The 21,392-nt window shown below is 41.7% G+C and overlaps 1 long non-coding RNA gene across 6 annotated transcripts in view; it reads left to right on the top strand.

The window, feature by feature from the left end:
- LOC141112324 (uncharacterized) overlaps positions 1 to 21,392 on the top strand; it is a 485,334-nt gene that overhangs the window by 49,754 nt on the left and 414,188 nt on the right. For all 6 annotated transcript variants that reach the window (XR_012236572.1, XR_012236571.1, XR_012236573.1 and 3 more), the window contains exon 2: positions 8,448 to 8,572. This is a non-coding gene — a long non-coding RNA (uncharacterized lncRNA). The remainder of the gene's footprint in view (positions 1 to 8,447; positions 8,573 to 21,392) is intronic.

Below are 21,392 nucleotides of genomic sequence, written 5' to 3'. Positions count from 1 at the left end.
CTTTAAATTGGACCCCAAGTTCCGGAGAGGTGGTGAGGGCCCAGGATGGTCTTTTTTGGCACAAGGGTAAAATCGTAGTCCCTGAAGATTTGAGGGTGGCAGTGCTGGAGCTCTGCCATGATCATAAGATGGCTGGACATTTCGGTGTGCTGAAGACAACGGAGTCTTTGTTAGTGAACGACTGCAAGAGCTATGTAGAATCTTGTACCACCTGTGCCCGGAACAAGAATAGCCGGACTAGAGCCTGGGGTCTGTTAAAGCCATTACCCGTCCCGGAAAGACCGTGGAAGATGATATCAATGGATTTCATTGTAGAGCTTCCCCAGTCAGAGGGCTTCTCTACCATCTTTGTCGTCGTAGACAGGTTAACCAAGATGGCTCACTTCCTGCCGATGAAGGGCACACCTTCGGCCATGGAGACAGCAAGGGTCTTCATTAAAGAGATTGTCAGGTTGCACGGAGTCCCATCGAACATCATATCTGATCGTGGTGTTCAGTTCACCTCACGGGTCTGGAAGGCTCTCTGTAACTCCCTGGAAATCGAGCTGGCACTCTCCTCCGCTTATCATCCCCAGACTAATGGGCAGACGGAGAGAACTAATCAAACTTTGGAGCAATACCTCCGTTGTTTTTCATCTTTCTCTCAGGACAACTGGGTCTCTCTGCTGCCAATCGCTGAGTTCTCCTATAACAACTCTCTACATTCGGCCATTAAGCAAACACCGTTTTTTTCCAATTACGGATTCCACCCATCCTTTCTGCCCAGGTCTTTACCTGAATGTGCAATCCCTGCGGTCTCTGAGACCATGGACTTCTTTCTTTGTAACAACAAACTCTTGCAGGACACCATGGCTAAGACCCAAGAGTATAATAAAAAGATGTTTGACAGGAAGAGGCGGGGAGAGCTCATCCTGGAACCTGGCAACCAGGTTTGGTTATCCACGACCAATATAAGAATGGCCTGCCCTTCAAGGAAATTGGGCCCCAAATTCTTGGGTCCGTTCACAGTCAAGAAGAGGATTAACAATGTGGCCTACGAACTCAATCTACCTAGTACTCTGAAGATTCAACCGGTCTTTCACATTTCATTGTTGAAACCTGTTGTACCCAACACTTTTGCTGGTCGAAGTACTGACCCACCAGAACCCATAATTGTCGATAGCAAGGAAGAATTCGAGGTGGAGGCTATTTTGGATTGCAGGAAAAGACGCAACCAGTTGCAGTATTTGATCAAATGGAGGGGGTACGGACCAGAGGATAACTCCTGGGAGCCAGAGGGCAACTTACATGCCGAAGAGCTTCTGAGGTCTTTTAGGAGTACCCACGCTTCCAAATTGGCACAGTTGGACATCCGGAGGCTGCCCTTGAGGGGGGGGCACTGTCAGAGAGTTCCCTTGGGCAGATGCGCTGTTGGTGGGCATCGCGGCGCGTCAGCGCGTCGGCGGGCGCGCGCATTGGCGGGCGCGCGCGCCCGGTGTTTGGCGCCAACCTGCCTATTTAGGCCATCTGCACAGGGGGCTCGGGGCTGTCCGATCTTCAGCTTCCTGTGTTCCTGCTTCCTGTTTCCTGCTTCCTGTTTCCTGTTGTTTCCGATCTCCTGACCACCGGCCTGTCTCTGTTCCTCCTTGTTTGCTGCCTGCCACTGATCCCGGACCGTCCTGACTACGAATCTGCCTGCTCCTCTGTACTGCGTTGCCCGCCTGCTGCCGACCTCTGCCTGTGACCCGACCAACCCGCTCCACTCCTGCTCTGCACCCACTGCCTGTGCTCCAGTTGACTGGTGATCTCCATAACCATCTTAACCGGGATCTTCCTGCAGCTACCCGCCAGGCTCTCATACCACTCTGTGCTCCCGTGCCTCCTGTCCATACTACCAGGGGCCGGTAACCAGATACGTAATCAGGCTCACCTGTCTGCTACGTACAAGTCTGACAGACAGGTACTCGAATGAACTGTGACAGGTACTTGGGTACTCAGATGAACTGTGACAGGTACTTTGATGGGTGATGACAGGTCCTCTTTGTTTGGTTGCAATCAGTGTGATTGGTGTACACTAAGTGGTAACGAGATGTTACCGCAATCTCCTTCTCATACACGATCGGTGTGTGAGGAGTAGAACCCGGATACATCTCGGATCACAGCCGATAACGTGGTAAACAGCTGCTGGCCAATGGCTGTTTACTATCGTCAGTGAAGAGCCATGTTCCCGGGAACACGCCGCCACAGTCGTGCACGTGCAGCGCTCTCGCAATCGCACGAGAGCTCAAGCGGTACAATTGTTTTGCATAGAAATTTGCCGGGTTTTTTCTGTAGGTACTCTGATGGGCTGCAGATAGGTACTCGGGTACTCTGAAGGGTGGTGACAGGTACTCAGTACTCATATAAACTGACAGGTACTCAGATGGACTGTGACAGGTACTCGGGTACTCAGATGAACTGTGACAGGTACTCGGGTACTCAGAACGACTGTGGCAGGTACTCGGGTACTCTGAGGGCTGGTGACAGGTACTTGGGTACTCTGGTACTCATATGGACTGTGACAGGTACTCAGGTACTTGGGTACTCAGATGAACTGTGACAGGTACTCGGATGAACTGTGACAGGTACTCAGGTACTCATATGGACTGTGACAGGTACTCAAGTACTTGGGTACTCAGATGAACTGTGACAGGTACTCGGATGAACTGTGACAGGTACTCGGGTACTCAGATGGACTGTGACAGGTACTCGGGTACTCAGATGAACTGTGACAGGTACTCGGGTACTCAGATGAACTGTGACAGGTACTTTGATGGCTGGTGACAGGTACTTTGATGGGTGATGACAGGTCCTCTTTATTGGGGGGCAATCAGTGTGATTGGTGTACACTGTAAGCGGTAACGAGATGTTACCGCAATCTCCTTCTTACACACGATCGGTGTGTGAGGAGTAGAACCCGGAAACATCTCGTTACCGCTCTATGTTTACATTTAGTGGTCGGCTGTGAAAGGATCACAACCGATAATGTGGTAAACAGCCGCTGGCCAATGGCTGTTTACCGTCAGTGGCAAGCCTTGTTCCCGGGAACACGCCGCCACCGTTGTGCACGCACAGCGCTCTCGCGATCGCACGAGAGCCCAAGCGGTACAATTGTTTTGCATAGAAATTTAGCATTTTATATTGTAGGCCTGTAATTCTTAGCAATAATAACACACTTAAATCTGTCCAAACAAGAGTCTAGTAGATATAGCGGGTATGATAACGTTTGAAACACAAAATCATAAATTATAATAAAATAAATAACTATAAATAATTATAAAAAATAATAATATAATAATAATAAAATTAATTTTCCCACGATTCACTATGGCTCAATTCTGCAAGTGTTCTAATTTACGATCACTGTTTTCTAGCTGGTCTGAAACCACTTTTGACACTTTTTAGTTGCTATGGATAACCTCAAGTTTCCAGGCAGAAAGAACAGTATATATAATATAAAACTGCATGTAGGGCATTGGGCAAAGCACTAGGGACAAAAGGGATGTGAAATGATTTCATACAGTAATGTAATCTGTAAGATTACAGTGTACTGTATGTGTTATGAATTTCCTATTTTTTTATTTGCCGCTGGGCTCCACCCCGTGCGTCGCGACACTCGCAGGGAACGGAGCCCGCCACACAGAGGCATTGGGCAGAGGACACAGTCCGCGGATACAGCCGGGGACATTGCAGGATCCTGGGGACAAGGTAAGTAACCTGCACCAGGATCCTACAATGCAATCCCAAGTGTGGCTCGGGGTTACCGCTAATGGTGCTGAAATTTAACCCCCGAGCCACACTCAGGAAAACCGCCAGGGAGGTTAAGGCCTATGGACCTCAAGTTGCATCAAAGTTAGACCAAAGTAGTGCAGGGACTACTCAGAAGTCGCTGCGACTTGAAGTCACACAGATATGAATGATACTTATTGTAAGTCATGGGTACGACTTGTCTTCCGATTTTGCAGTCCCAAGTCACAGGACAAGTCGCACAATTGTGAAAGGGGCCTTAGGGAGATACTACTTAAAGCCATCACTACTACTTAAAGTTAATCTGTACCCTCAAGTACAGTAACACCCAATACCTTGACTTCATCCACCTCTTTTTTAAACATTTAATATAAAGGATAGCCATAGCAACTAACAGAGTCAAGAAACACAGAGGGGGGCTTTTACCAACTAACAGCTGCTTTTACCAACTTCATAATTAAAGTTAATATTTGCACATTACAGAAAATCAGATTTCAGATTCCTGGATCCTTTTCAAAGGTGTATGTGCAAGTCCCTCTAGAGGCCTGCATTAACATTCTGATACTAAGTAATATTAGTACATGTGAAGACAAGTAGGGGCATATATAATGCAGCAATATCCCCATAGGGGCTGCAAGTGACAGGGTTCCCCACTGCTGCACAGCCAGGCACACAGCATCTTCAACTTGCATCCAGACACAGAAAGCAGTCCTTGAGCTTTGTTTTTGTTTATTTGATTGGGGGGATAATAACTTGGATGGGGGTCGGAATTATGGGGGGTCCAACTTGACAGTAACACATAAACCCTGGGACAACTTCCTCCCTATACACAGCTCCAACTGACCCTTCTGCACAACTTGACACAATCCTCTGTACAGCTCTGCTTGAATTACCGTATTCCTTTTAGAAACCATCAGTCTCTGTTAGATTAGCAACAGCCCTTTACAGGCTAGGAACTCTCAATTTATGGTCGGAGCCCTCCGTCCTAAGAGATATGAAGCACATAAACACATCCTTTTAGAAAAGTAGCGCATGTTGTGAACTGCATCCCAGAGTACCTCAAACTCCCTTGTAGACACTGGTCCCAGCTTTACTTCTGCAGGAAATGCTAGCCCACCTGGCTGCCTCTTTACCAGCCCACCTGACTGCTTCTTCACCAGTCTACCCGACCAGTCTACCCTATAAAGATGTAAAGTTTTCTGTGGTTGTACGCCTCAGACATGAACAAAGAATATCCCTTACTTGTCTCAATTAAGAGCACTTTGTGTAGCTTCTGTCTGCTGCTTAGTTGTTCTGCTATCAGCACTTGTAACAAGTTTTCCTGACACCAAGAGAAAAAAGGTGTCGGGGGAGGGACTTCCACCACACTGCCTGTGATTAACAGCCTCAGCTTTGTTCTTGTGTGCTGTGTGAAGGAGCATGTGTCCCTTCCCTCCAATCAGCTGTCAAAGCTCTGCAGAGTGTAACTTCAGCTCTTCACCCCCTTTTTTTCAGAACGATGCGTTATAAATAGTTATAAATTCTGGACTTTGAACTGATGTAGAGAAGAGAAGACTGCAAATGAACAGGTACAACAGGTAAATGTAAGAGTTTAAAACCACTTTAACCGATATATGCCCTAGCGTTGATGGGGCATATCGTTGTTATGGTAGCAGCTAGCTGCCATAACCCTGGTATCCTCATGTTTGGCCAGCAGTCCGGTTTCTAGTAAGAGTGGTCTCTGTGGTGGATTCGCCGCAAGATCACTTTTTCGGTGGCGGGAGAGGGCCCCCCCTTCCCGCCGCGCTCCGGTGCCCTCCGCCGCTTACCGGATCCGTCAGCAGTGGTTGGATTTTCACCCTGGCTGGTCATGGAGATGAGTGAGTGAAAGATGGCCTCCACCCGTCTCCATAACGATGCAGGGCGGAAGCGACGTCAAAACGTCACTTCCGCCCACAGCTTTTAAAGGGCCATTTTTTTTTTTTTTTTAATGACAATTTTTTTTTTAATTGCATTTAAGTGTAAATATGAGATCTGAGGTCTTTTTGACCCCAGATCTCATATTTAAGAGGTCCTGTCATACTTTTTTTCTATTACAAGGGATGTTTACATTCCTTGTAATAGGAATACAAGTGACAATTTTTTTTAAAAAAACAGTGTAAAAAAAAAAGGTAAAATAAATAAGAAATTTTTTTTTTTAAATGCGCCCTGTCCCGCCAAGCTCGCATGCAGAAGCGAACGCATACGTGAGTAGCGTCCGCATATAAAAACGGTGTTCAAACCACATATGTGAGGTATCACCGCAATCGGTAGAGCGAGAGCAATAATTCTAGCCATAGACCTCCTCTGTAACTTAAAACGTGCAACCTGTAGAATTTTTTAAATGTTGCCTATGGAGATTTTTAAGGGTAAAAGTTTGTCGCCATTCCACCAGTGGGCGCAATTTTGAAACATGACATGTTGGGTATCAATTTACTCGGTGTAACATTATCTTTCACAATATGAAAAAAAAATGGGTTAACTTTACTGCTGTCTTATTTTTTAATACAAAAATGTGTATTTTTTCCAAAGAAAGAGCGCTTGTAAGATCGCTGCGCAAATACGGTGTGATAGAAAGTATTGCAACAACCTCCATTTTATTCTCTAGGGTGTTGGAAAAATATGTATAATGTTTGGGGATTCTAAGTAATTTTCTAGCAAAAAAAAATGTTTTTAATTTGTAAATAACACATCTAAAAAAGAGGCTTGGTCCTTAAGTGTTTAAAAGAAATCAGAAACTTTGCAAGTACAGTCAATTTAATTAATAGATGTAAATTTGGGCTTCAATTTACAAAAAGGATGTCATGGAACTGGAAACAGGACAGAAAATGACAACTAAATTATTAAGGGGCATGGAGAAACTCTGCTTTGTGGAAATATTAATTGAACAGAATTTAATAAACTTGAAGTGCCAGTTCACACTGGAATCACACAGGAATGCACTCATTTGAATGGACTGAAACTGCACTGGATCACACCAAAAATAGTGCATGTACTTGTATAAAATTAAATGTATATACTTCCCTAAATAAGAAAGTATTAACAGCGCTTTAAATGAATAAAAAATTCACAAGTATGAAATATCATATAGTGCAAATACAAGTAAAATATTAGTGATAAAAGAACTTAGTTCACAAGATCTATGGAGCATAAATCAAGATAATCCGGCAAGTCCTTTTATTAATAAATTCATGCATGTAACTAACAGCGTAAAAGATGAACTTCTATTCAACCAGAGTGAACTATTAATGGGCTGCTACACCTTCACTGAATCACCTCGTGATAGCCCCCTTTGAATATATGCTTACCAAAGGTAAGTGTCAAGAAAGCCTGTGATAAATTTCCCAGGATAGGTCTGCTCCTCTGCCGCTGTGTAGATCAGTTCTCCATAGCCAGGATGTTTAAATGCTGTGGACATATCATGCAGGAATAAAGGGGAGGCTTGCCATAGTGTTATACTGTTTATTGAAACACCCAAACCCCCTACTACAAAATATGCTTACCAGATCAACAGGATAAAAGTGTAGCTTGTCACAATACTAGTGTCAGCTCACCGCTGGTCGGAAAACCAAACGTCCCGCCCGCCGCAATGAGTCCCGGGATGACGCTGTCTGTGTCAAGCTGTAGGGTCGCGTGGTCACGCCCTGACACGCTTCGTCATTCCGTCTTCAGAGGGCGTGGCCATGCAACACGACTGTACAATTTAAATAGCATGGGTGGCGGGGCAGGTGTCATCGGATACAAACCCGCCCCTCTGAGGATGAAAGGAGCTGGGGCGCAGCGTCCCATCCATCCTCAATGATTCACTCTCTATCGGCTCTATAATACTAGGCTAATTGATCCCATGCACAGATACAAAATACTACGTTAAACTAACATTTGATGTGTTTAATAGTGCATGCACTATTTATAAAAATGCACTGTAACTGGATCGCATGGTACTGTGGGTACCATGCGATCAAGTGCAGGCAAACACACTGCATTTGTGATCTGCATTTGGGGTTTCAGTGTGGGAAATGCGCATTAAACATGGGTTTTCCTAATTCTGACACAAACAGGCCTGGCACAATTTGGGGTTTATATTTTGACTTTTTTTTTTTTAACTCAAATTTTATTTTTGAAAATTTTATAACAGCACACACCAACAAAAACAAAAAAATCAAGGTCAAATCATCTTTCTAAACAACCACATCTAGTTTTCCCATAATATTCACAGATACTTGAAAAGCTATTCGTAGATAATACGAAATATTCTGAAATTCGAGAATATTCAGAAGTATTCAGAAATATTCGAAAAATATTCTGAGATATTCAGAAATACTGTAGAGTAGGTAGTATATAAAACTTTTACAAGTCCTCCCCAATAAAATAAAATATAATACAAAAAAAACTTAACCTTCCATAAATATATAAATCAGCCTATTTAGATATTTCAGTGGAAAGCCGTTCTTTAGGTCACCACAAAAGAAGGCATTGTTTGCAACTGGAGGAAATCCTCCACACACAGAATGGTTGGTTTCTCAGAGTTGTAAAATGGGGAGTAGCTTTCCACAAGAACCAGTTCTAATTGTGCAAAAGCAAATTGAACAATGCTTTATGATCTTTCTAGCTTGGATCATCTGCAGTTCAGGCTTACTGAGTATTTTCTTTTTTTTTTAATGCAGAACTCAGTGAAGATTTGTGACTCTGAATATGTAGCTATGATATTCAAAATCCCTTCGCATGTGTAGTACTTTGGAATCAATGCATGAAGGAAAACTGCATGGATATGGAGGTCTTATTTATCCAGGTAATATTCTCATTTGCAAAATGCATATGCATACATGGTTCAAAATTATATACATATAGATTACAAAAAATTTCCAGAAATTCTCACATCCATTTGCGCCACTTCCTGTTTGATCAGAGTTGAAGTGAGCCCAGTCTTTTGAAGTGCATGGAACAAAAAAAGTGCTTCAGCATGACTTATTCATCTTTTTTTTTTTTTTTACACAATATTTTAATATTTTCTGCACCCCTTGGTGTTGCAAAAAATAGGATATACAGTATGTCCTAAAATATATACCTCAAACTTCATTGTTCCACTTAAAAATGCATAGTACCCATTCAATAAAGCATACTATATTTAATTTATAATCTTATCCATTTTATCCCTTTTTCTAAAGCAATAAAAGCACATAAGGAGTGCTCACTAAAATTCATAATGCTACATTCTGTCTGCAAGCAGGTGCTTAAAGCGGACCTTCAGTCATTTTTTCAACTTTCCATCTATTAAATCTTCTGCCCTTGTTGTGTAAACACTTTTTTTCTGCCAGTAAACACCTTATACAGCCCACTTCCTGTTTCTTGTCTGGCCACTAGTTACGTAGTTACAAAGGTTGAATAAAGACACCAGTCCATCCAGTTCAACCTAAGTGAGTGTGGGTGCGTGTCTACAATTGTCCCTATCCCTGTACATTGCTTCTCATTAAGATGCTCTATTATATTATTATTCATTTAATGTACCCATAGAGTTCTGTCAATTTTACGCAGCACTTCACAGCACTCCACACATACATCAGTCCCTACCCTCAAGGAGCCCACAATCCAAGGTCCCCAACTCACATTCATATACTAGGGCTAATTTAGGACAGAAGCCAATTAACCTACCAGCATGTCTTTGAAGTGTGGGAGAAACCCAGAGTACCCAGAGGAAACTCACACAGGCACAGGCAGAACATGCAAACTCCAGGCAGGTAGTGTCGTGGTTGGGAATCAAACCAGAGACCCTTTTTACTGCTAGGCGAGAGTGCTACCCACCACACCGCTGTGCCACCCATGATGTCATTAGCCTAGGCTTATGACATCATGCACAGCTTTCTCTCTCACTCTCATGAAAGTTTGCCAGGAAGGGAGGGGGGATGAGTCATGAGCTGGAGGTGTGCCCCTGTGTGTGTAAATCCAGAAAGTGAACAGACAGTAGCTTCAGCTGCCCACAGTTAAAATGGCTGCAGTAGACTTAGTGGAGGGAGATTTCTGCAGCATATTTGGCAAGTACAGAATAACAGTATATATAAAATAATATGCAAAGTGGTTGGAGGAAAGCTTCAAAATGGCAAAAATGTTTTTATTACAAATTATGTGAGCAGACTGCAGTTCCTCTTTAAGTATATGCTTGAAAGCGTTCTAAAAAAGACAACTATAAATTTATGCTTATGGCAAAACCCCAGACAAACACGTAAAGAAATAATACATATTAAAAAAGTTTTACCTGCCAAAGGATATGTACTTCTGTCCAGCTAGTGTTCCTATCCAAGCAATTCTTCCAGATAGTACAGCCAGGTCCTGCAGTCACTGTTTCCTTCCTGCAGACTGTACTGAAGTATGCCAAAATAGCCATGGTAATCATCACTCACAGTAGAGCCTGACTGGCTTACATTGTTAGCTCTTTCTTTACTGGATGCTTCTGTAATTATATACAAGCTGATATAGGCACAGATTTGGGACTTTGTTAAAATGTTTATTTTATTTTACCAGTACTATTTAATTAAAATTAAATTTGAAACATCTAAAACTGGATTTTTTTTTATGGGGATAAAGGGTAAATAGCAGAAGCTAAATAATATATTTCCTACATTTATTCACAAATTGTAAATGTTACCATATGTATTAATTTTTATATTTTACAAAATTGACGTCCTTTTTTTCCCACAAATAGAGCTTTCTTTTGGTGGTATTTGATAATCTCTGCGGTTTTTATTTTTTGCGCTATAAACAAAAAAAGAGCTACAATTTTGAAAAAAAAACACAATATTTTGTACTTTATGCTATAATAAATATCCTCATTTTTTTTTTTTTAAAAAGCAAATTTCTTTTCTCAGTTTAGGCCGATATGTATTCTTCTACATATTTTTGGTAATAAAAATCGCAATATATTGATTGGTTTGCACAAAAATTATAGCGTCTAAAAAGTAGGGGATAGATTTATGCCATTTTTATTATTATTTTTATTGTTTATTAGTAATGGCGGCGAACTACGATTTTTATCATGACTGCGACATTATGGTGGACACATCGGACACTTTTGACACATTTTTGGTACGATTGACAATTATACAGTGATTAGTGCTATAAAAATGCACTGATTACTGTATAAATGTCACTGGCAGGAACACTAGTGGGCGATCAAGGGGTTAACTGTGTTCCCTGACTGTGTGTTCTAACTGTAGGGGGAGGGGACTGACTATAGGAGATGACAGATCATGGTTCCTAGCTATTAGGAACTCACGATCTGCATCTCCTCTCAGAACAGAACAGGGATTTGTGTGTTTACACACATATACACACACGTCCCTGTTCTGCTTCTCGTGCCCGCAATCACTCGTGGCCGGCGTTCATCGGAACCGTCGGTCACGAGCATCGGCACCCTCGCAGTGCAGTGGGCGTGCGCCTTCTATCCCGCTTAATGAGCCGACATACAGCTGCGACGGCTCGCGGGATCGTGCCGACCTGCCACAGTATAATGACGGCGGCTGTGTCGGCAAGTGGTTAAGATCAAGGATACAACTATGTTGGCGTCCCTTGTTAATTTTACATTGTATTTTTTAAAATGTAACTGCCTACTCCCAAACTGTCATTTGAAGTAAAACACAGCCAAGTATTATTCTCCACATTTTTTTTATTGTGCATTAAAAAAAGAAAACAAATAAAATTTAACCAAAAAGTGCATTCTATGCATCCAAAAATATAGAAAATATACCAAATCAAATCATTATTCAACCAAAAAATAAAATAAAAGCCTCATACATGTGTCCTGCTTCTTAATATAGGGGGTCAGCAATGCCAAGAGTCGGTGAAAGCCGGGGTCTGTCATCAGGAGAGAATTCCGAAAATCATTTGGATTATTCTCCTGGAGCTCCCGTAGCAAAGGCATATGACATAATTGATCACAATTAATAAAGCAACCAATTTTTCATCTGAAAAATCCTCCTCCTCCTGTTCCTGGACTGGACTTGGGTCAAAGCAATAATAACTCCAAGGCCAGTAATAAATAAATATAAACACGTTATCTTCTCCGATTCCGCAACATGGCTGGTTGACGAACAGCCGTTCAGAAACGCAAAATGAAAAGAAAAGTGCGAAATGTAAAGTGCAAATCAACACTCACCAAACTTCTACTAACATGAAATTAGCAGAAGGAGCCCAAAGGGTGGTGCTAAAGAGCTGAAAAACCACGTAGTACGTCACTACGTTCGTGTTTGTTGGCCAACAATTCCTTGCCATTTGTATGCAAGACAAGTTCCTGGCCAACGCCCTTTGGACAAAAGTCTGACGTTTTGTCTGCAGAAAATCCGATCATGTGCACGAGGCTTAACTGAGTGCATCCTACCAAATATAGGGTCACTCAGGATAATTACCAGAGAATAAAGCTATAGGTGTGCAGGGAACCAAGGTACCTGGGATGTGTAAGGCTAGGGATCTGCATAGGGGGATTGTGTATATATTCAACTTTTTAATTAATATCATGATGAATATAAATGAATATGAATTTATCTTCGGCCATTATCGGCACCTTTAGAGCAAGAAAAGTTCAAGAAAAATGCATCCCTTTTAAATTTTCTGTATGTCTTCACACTGGTCTGCTGCGTTTCCATTGTGGTGCTAAAATTCCTGTTTGCTGCATTTTTGGTCAGTTAAAAAAAACACACCTCCCTTTTGAAATGCATTGAAAATGCAGCAAAAACGCACCAATAACGCACCCGTGTTACATATTTTATGCAGTTTTTGAGTCACATGACCTATGAAAAAACACACCATAAGCATAGTAAAATCATGGTAAAATTGTGGTAAAATCGCATGTGTTTCCGGTGCATTATTGGCAAAATGCCGATAACACAATTTTCGGTCGATATGTTTCAGCCAACGAAATTTCGGTCATACAAGAACCCATCAGCACACCCTCCCTAGCCCTTTTTAACCTAATCTAACCCATGCTCCCCAACCTGGTGTTCATATACTATTTACCCTCCTCTGGCCCAAAATTTTCTGTAGCACAGGCTATGCCATACACTTGAATGTGGCCATATTCTTGCACTAAAAATGCTAGGAATAAGGCTCTAAAGGACTTTTCTAGACAGTCTTCTTGGGCAATGCTTGGGCAATGCTTGGGCAATGATTGAAGGGCAATTAGGCAGATTGAAAAAAAAAAAAACAGTGGTGTAAACCTAGGAGAGGAACTTACAAGGTGATAGAGTGTTTTGCATCAGAAAAAATAGGTGTGGCTTAATAGAAATAGGCATGATTAGGGGGATAATTTACAATAGAGAGTGGATACCCATAAATTCAGGATACCCCAGTAAATACTGCACACTGCACCTGTAGATAACATTTTATTCATAAAATGCTAAACACGGTATGGGAACCCATGATGTTCAAAATGTTCTAAGCAGAACAATGCATTTAGGAATAGAGTCTGTGAGAAAGCAAAGCAAAAGCTCAGCACACTGCTGTGTTTTGTAAAATCAAAAGGTTTTTTTTTCTGTAAAAATATCAGAAATGTTGTGGTATGGCTATACCACTTTTTTTATAAATTGGCCCCTAAATGACCATGCCTTGGTTGTGGCTTAAAGTGGTTATAAAAGCAAGACATGTTTTACCCTAATACAATCCCTGCATTAAGGTAAAACATTTTTAAGTATTTGGCTGCTGTCAATCAAATCCTGTGAGGAGAGCAGAGTAAAGGGCCGAGCTGCACAGGCTTGGGAGCGAGCCCACAGGTGTGCCACCATAGCAAGTATCTTGCTATGGTAACACACAGAAGAGGGGGAGCCAAATGCACCCATGGGGGACCCCAGAAGAGGAGGTTCGGGGCTATTCAAGTATAACATGTTTTGTTATTTCAGAAAAAAAAAAAATCCTTTAAAACTGCTTTAATCATGATGGGTATGATAAAACGAAAGAATACTATTAGAGTCTGCTGCTACAATAATACTGCCTGGTAGAGGCTGCATACAGGTTACAGGAGTAAGCACACAAAAAAACACTTATTATGTTACTAGAGACTGTTAGAAACCACTTTCATGTTACTATTAGGGATGGGCCGAACACCCCCCGGTTCGGTTCGCACCAGAACATAACGAACAGGCAAAAAATTTGACAAAACAAACGAACACCGTTAAAGTCTATGGGACACGAAAATGAATAATCAAAAACGCTCGTTTTAAAGGCTTATATGCAAGTTATTGTCATAAAAAATGTTTGGGGACCCAGGTCCTGCCCCAAGGGACATGTATAAATGCAAAAAAATGTTTTAAAAACGTCCGTTTTTTCGGGAGCAGTGATTTTTTTTAATGCTTAAAGTGAAACAATAAAAATGAAATATTCCTTTAACCACCTCAATACAGGGCATTTTCACCCCCTTCCTGCCCAAGCCATTTTTCAACTTTCAGCGCTGTCGCACTTTGAATAACAATTGCGCGGTCATACAACACTGTACCCAGATGAAATTGTTATCATTTTTTCCCCACAAATAGAGCTTTCATTTGGTGGTATTTGATCACCTCTGCGTTTTTTATTTTTTGCGCTATAAACAAAAGAAGAGCGACAAGTTTGAAAAAAAAAACACAATATTTTTTACTTTTTTGCAATAATAAATATCCAATTTTTTTTTCTTTAAAACAAATTTTTTCCTCAGTTTAGGCCGATATATATTCTTCTACATATTTTTGGTAAAAAAAAAATCGCAATAAGCATATAGTGATTATTTTGCACAAAAGTTATAGCGTCTACAAAATAGGGGATAGATTTATAACATTTTTATTTATTTATTTATTTTTTACTAGTAATGGCGGCAATCTGCGATTTTTATCATGACTGCGATATTGCGGCGGACACATCGGACACTTTTGACACATTTTTGGGACCATTCACATTTATACAGCGATCCGTGCTATAAAAATTCACTGATTACTGTATAAATGTGACTGGCAGGGAAGGGGTTAACACTAGGTGGTGATCGAGGGGTTAACTGTGTTGCTAGGGAGTGTTTCTAACTGTAGGGGGCGGGGACTCACTGGGGGAGGAGACAGATCGGTGTTCCTCTGTACTGGGAACATACCATCGGTCTCCTCTCCTCTGACAGGACCGTGGATCTGTGTGTTTACACACACAGATCCACGGTCTTGCTGTGTTACCGGCAATCGCGGGTGCCTGGCGGACATCGCGGCCGCTGGGCACGCGCACCGGGTGCCCAGTGACACGCGCGCCCCCCTGGTGGGTCGGGAAAGCAAGGCCATCATATGACGCCCGCCCGCAACGAGAGCTGCGCCACCTGGCCATCAATTGACAGCCGGCGGTCAGCAAGCAGTTAAATATCGTGCCGGGGGAGGGGTGTGTCTATAGTATTCCTGTAAAGTGGCGCAGTTTTCCTGTGTTTAGAACAGTACCGCAGCAAAATTACATTTCTAAAGGAAAAATTGTCATCTAAAACTGCTCACGGCTGTAATGAATTGTCGGGTCTTGGCAATATGGATAAAACTCATTGAAAAAAAGAGCATGGGATACCCCCCAGTCCATTACCAGGCCCTTTGGGTCTGGTATGAATATTAAGGGGAAACCCGAACTAAAATTAAAAAAAAAAATTATGTGGGGGTCCCCCTAAAATCCATACCAGGCCCTTGCGGTCTGATATGGAAATTAAGGGGAACCCTGTGCCAATTTTTTTTAAAATGGCGTAAGGGTCCCCCCAAAATCCATACCAGACCCTTGCAGGTGACAATTCTTAAATAACTGAGGGCGGGGCCATGCAGTGACATACCCGGGTGATCCGCCCCCCTCTGATGCACAGGGACTTCCCCATGGCTTCCTCATGGCATCAGAGGGGGCGGGGCCACCCAGTTACTTAAGGTTGCGTGCTCGGATAAGGGTTTGGTATGGATTTTGGTGGGACCATGTCATTTTGCTGTGGTACTGTTCTAAACACGGGAAAAATGTGCCACTTTACAGGCATACTATAGACACCCCCAGGCACAAAATTTAAAAGGAATATTTCATTTTTATTGTTTCACTTTAAGAATTAAAAAAAATCACTGCTCCAGAAAAAACGTTGTTTAAAAAAAAAAAAAATTTGCATTGATACATGTCCCCTGGGGCAGGACCCAGGTCCCCAAACACTTTTCATGACAATAACTTGCATATAAGCCTTTAAAGTGAGCACTTTTGATTTTTCATGTTAGTGTCCCATAGACTTTTTCCCCAAACTCCGCATATTGTTCGGTGTTCGCAGAACATCCGAACAGCCAAAGTTCAGCCCGAACTTATGCTCGGGCCGAACCATTCGCCCATCCCTAGTTACTATAGACCAGCCTTTCTCAACCTTTTCAACACAGAGGAAACCTTGAAATAGTTCTCCGGTCTTGAGGAACCCCTGCTAAAAATTTTAAATCTACAACTTCTGATACATTAGTATGATGGTCATTGGGAAGAATGGTCCTTACACTTGTGATCAATGGGAGAAAATAACCTCCTTACATATAGCTAAAAAGATCAATGGTGTCAGTGCATGGGCATCTGCAGAACTTTTTCCAGGGGGGGCATCATTTTAAGGTCACCCATGCAAAATAAAAAGATGTACATTCTCTAGGCTATATTTATATGGGCATGGTATGCCTGGCCTGAGTAATTTTCAATACAAAGTGACGCTGAATTATCTCTTATATAACACATATCTTTCCACAGCTTCACTTTGTATTGGAAATTACTCAGGCCAGGCATACCCCCAGTCCATGCCCATATACATATAGCCTAGAGAATATACATCTTTTTATATTGCAATGTATTGCAATACATCTGTTGTGGCCATGTTTTGATCTTGATGAAAACAGCCTATACAAAGTGAAACATACACAAATATATCTGTCCAGTAATAGCTGTCTAACTTTCCAGCAATATATAAATCAAAATGCTCCTCCTAACTGTTGTTAACTGTGGTTTTTCTTCTGTTGCTTGCAACAGTACATACAACTCTCTTCAGGTTAGGATTTCCTGTGATGTGATGATGAGTAGGCACTGACATCGTATCACTCAGCGGCTTGGCCACTCACTGGCGCTGACCGGATCTACACAACACGTACACAGGCAGGTAGCCAATCACTGAAGAGGAGCAGCGGAATTGCCGAGCTGCTGAGCCATCTCATCTGATGATCGGGCTGGGGGGTGAGGGAGGGACATCAGATGGGTCAGGACAGAGCAGCTGGCTGACTCAGAAAAATTCAGAGGCGGCCACTGCAGCTGGCAACTGCAACATCTTCTTGGCGATTCCGGGGGGGGGGGGGTGTATTCCCCCCCCCCCCCCGCCCCTACCTGCGGGTGCCCATGTGTCAGTGGGAACTTATCTGAGAGGCAGAAATTGCCCAATGCTGACGGAACCCCTAGCAACCTCTGGAGGAACCCTGGTTGAAAATCACTGCTATAGACCGCTATAGAATGTTGGCAATGCTAGAGACTGTTATCAGCTTTAGCATATTGTGAGAGACTGTTGGCTACTGAAATGTTGGTAGAAACTGTTAGAAAAGTCTGACAAGTTGTTATCATTGAGAACTTGGTGGGATAAAATGTGGCTGTAGTTAAAGGTAAATGATTTAAAAGAGGTTATGTAAATAAGAATGAGTGTATATTACAGTTGCAATTTACAAAGAGACTGACGTGTTCAGGGAAGTTTAAGCTATACTGTTTACCTAGTAGAAATACAGTATGGAGAGTTGAAGATGGTGTGTTACAGCAAGCTCAGTAGTCTAAACTTTGACCCAAAGTAACATTCTGCAGTGACAAAAAGTCATGATGCTAGATCATTTTCTCCTTATAGAACACAAAGCATAGGAAAACAATGGAAGGAGGGCCTTTAATAATAATAATCTAGACCATCTCTACCAGAGTAACTGTCAGAGCAACTTATCTGGAGATAATACACCCTAACAAAACAAATTTATTTAACAGAATACACATGTCTCTATCTTTCCAGTAGCTGAATGTTCCAAGGAGGAGCAAGTTGAGCCCTCACTTCAGTGTATAAAGTCACAATGAAGTACTGTACATATTTCTTCCCTTGCTTTGGAGTAGATGTTACAGGGATTGGCAGGGGAAGAGCATCTAATGAGGAAAGAAATCTTGATTAACTGTATTCAAGGAGATTTACACATTCTGCAAGGAGACTGGGTGAGGGGTTAAAAATTTGGGTGACACCCAAAATTTTAATGATTTGAGATCTCTGCTTATCTTAATGACAGTCATAAGTCACTGACCTGAAAGCAACTGTATGCAAAAAGCACACTGACTATCTTCCTCTTAATGGTAAACTCAGGCTTAATTGCTTGAAGTGCCAGTCCCTGTGTACTCTGACTTCACATCTGCCAGTAGGACGTCTCAGCTGTGGGGAGCAAAGCCGGACTATTTATTTAAAGAGGAACTGCAGTCTGCTCACATAATTTGTAATAAAAACATCTTTGCCGTTCTGAAGCTTCCCTCCAACCACTTTGCATATTATTTTATATGTAATGTGATTCTGTACTTGCCAAATATGCTGCATAAATCTCCCTCCACTGAGTCTGTGTGCAGCCATTTTAACTGTGAGCAGCTGAAGCTGCTGCCTGTTCACTTCCTGGATTTACACAGACACACATAGGCACACCTCCAGCTCTGCAGCCCTGCAGCTCACATTGGCTCTCTTATGACTCACCCCCCTCCCTTTGTGGCAAACTCTCATGAGAGTTAGAGACAGAGCTGTGCATGATGTCATAAGCCGAGGCTAATGGCCAGACAAGAAAGTGGGCTGTATAAAATAAAATATTTTACTATCCAAAGTTAAAACAACAAGGGCAGAAGATTTAATAGATGGAAAGATGAAAAAAATGACTGAAGGTCTAAATATTTCCTAACGTTTTCTATGTACATTTAACACATTTTGTGCATGTTACTTACCTATAAAGTCTGCCTTGTGTAGACATCCAAAAACTCTGAGACTGCTCCTGGGCACCTTCATTTAAAATGTGATGTTAGCAGCTCAAGAAGTTTAACAACTGTCACTCAAGTGAAGCTACAGTATTCCCCTTATGTAGGTAGTTGAAGGACAAGGTGGAGGACTTTGGCCAGCACAAAGAGTAAACAGACAACCCCAGAAGAGAAGAGTAATAATGACATGCAAGGAGGGAGGGGGCTGTGCTAGGGAATTGCCCAGCCCAATTTTCTAGCAAGTTCAAAGGCATATTGCAAGTAGAGATGGGCCAAACATCCCCTGTTCAGTTTGCACAAGAACTCCTGAACAGAGAAAAAGTTCTGACCGGAACAGCGTACCCTATTAAAGTCTATGGGACCCAAACTTGAAAAATCAAAAGTCCCAATTATGAAGGCTTTTATGCCAGTAAATGGCCATAAAAAGGATATAGGGGTCTGGGTACTGCCCTGGGGAACATGCATCAATGCAAAAAATGTTTTAACCACTTGCCGACCTCTGGCCATCATATGACGTCCTGGTCTTTCAGTGGTGATATCTGCATGATGCCTGCAGCTGCAGGCATCATTCAGACATCTTTTTTTCTGCCGGCGATTCCCTTCACCGTAAGAATGACGATAGCGGTTCAGCCGCTTGAACGTTCTTACAGGCAGCGGGAGGGGACGTCCGGTGCTTCTCCCGTACAATCAGTGACCTGGAGAAAGTCTTATAGACCCCACATCTCTCCAGAAAGAGGACTGATCATACACTATTCCTATTACAAGGGATGTTTACATTCCTTGTAATAGGAATAAAAGTGATCAAATATTTTTTTTAAAAGGGAAAGTGTAAAAATACAATAAAATAAAAAAACAATAACAATAAAGTAAAAATTAAAGCGCTCCTGTCTCCACGAGCTCGCATGCAGAAGCGAATATACAAAAAAATTGGGCTAACTTTACAGTTCTGATATTTTTGTATTCATGAAAATGTTTTTTTTTTAAAGCGCATTTGAGAAATTGCTGCGCAAATAAAGTGTGACAAAAAAAGTTGCAATGACCGCCATTTTATTTCCTAGAGTCTCTGCTAATATAATGTTTGGGGGTTCTGAGTAATTTTCTAGCAAAAAAATTATGATTTTTACATGTAGGAGAGGAGTGCTGGAATTCACCCGGTGGGTAAGTGGTTAAAAAAGATTGTTTTTTTCAGGAGCAGTGACAATAATGATGCTTAAAGTGAAACAATAAAAATGAAAAACTCCTTTAAATATAGTGCCTGGGGGTCCCCTTTGTCTGTCTGTAAAGTGGCGCATCTGTAACATGTATAGAACCTACTGCAGCAAAATTTACATTTTTAAAGAAAAAAAATGAATGAAATGACATATAAATTGCTGGCAATACAATACAATTGCTGGCAATAGAAAAAAACAAACAAAAAAAAACATGCTGTGGGGGTCCCCCCAATCCATACCCGGCTCTTTGGGTATGGGTTTTAAAGGGCACCAAAAAAATATATATATTTGGAGTCATTTCCTTGCACCATTGTCTAATATATTTGGATTGGAGATTCTTATTCTTCCTCTGGGGTGTGTCTGTGCATTCGCTTTATCCTTGAGTTCCATCCCCACAGCTCCCGGGATAGACTTGCTTTGCAAACCCTGATTTGCAGAACTCTCATTTTACAGCTTATATGTAAGTATCCGAGGGAGATATATTTTCTTGTGTCTCCCCTTGCCCTTATCTTTTCTTGCCATCTGGACAAAATATTAGATCATATCGGTACTTTTTTCATTTTTTGCAGATATTCTATGTGTCTGCACCTGATGAGTGGAAACTGTCCACAAAATGTGTTGGGTCTATTAGTTGGCATCATGCCCCCAATATATAGCTTTACTCCTATTGTGACACATTTATACAAAATCATTTTTCATCCACAGGGGATACAATTAAAAATATCCCTAAACCTCAATCTGCACAAAAGCTGAATATTAAAGGGTTTTTTTTAGAATCCACAGTCTCAAAATCAGCAGGACATGTCTATAGCAGCTGAAGTGAATGATGTTTCCTCCAGTACAGAGACAGAGATATATGGATTAACTATCAGTTCTCCTTTAATTATGCAACAATCCATAATGAGTGTTGAGACATCAGAAATGAGTTCCTGGGACATGCGGGCCTATATACAATCCTTACCGACCAGAGAAGATATGGATAAATATGTTCGTAGACTAGAAACCTCATATAAAGCTGAATTACAATTAATGAAAACAGCTCTGGAAGACACACAAAGTAGGATGTTAGTCATAGTATCCAAGATGAAAACCAATGAACAAAAAACAGCACTATATGGAATAAGACCAGTATTTAAAATCTATAACCACTGTCATTGACAATCTTGAATATTGGAGTAGACGAAATATAAAGGTCAAAGGCTTACCAGAAGAAACGGGTATAGAAGATCTGATACCAACATTACAAGGCATATTTAATACCCTCTTGAAATGTCCAGCAACAGCAGAATTTGAGATAGATCGGGCACATTGGGCCCTAAAAATGCTGACCCAATGAAACCCAGGGATGGTATTTGTAGAATTAATTTTTTTTACAACAAAGAAAAGATCATGGCAGCGGTACGTCTACAAAGGACT

The sequence above is a fragment of the Aquarana catesbeiana genome, linkage group LG11 (genome assembly GCF_042186555.1).
Source record: "Aquarana catesbeiana isolate 2022-GZ linkage group LG11, ASM4218655v1, whole genome shotgun sequence".
Classification (NCBI taxonomy): Eukaryota; Metazoa; Chordata; class Amphibia; order Anura; family Ranidae; genus Aquarana; species Aquarana catesbeiana.
The sequence above is the reverse complement of the archived record's forward strand: the minus strand, read 5'-3'. Positions and strand labels throughout refer to the sequence as shown.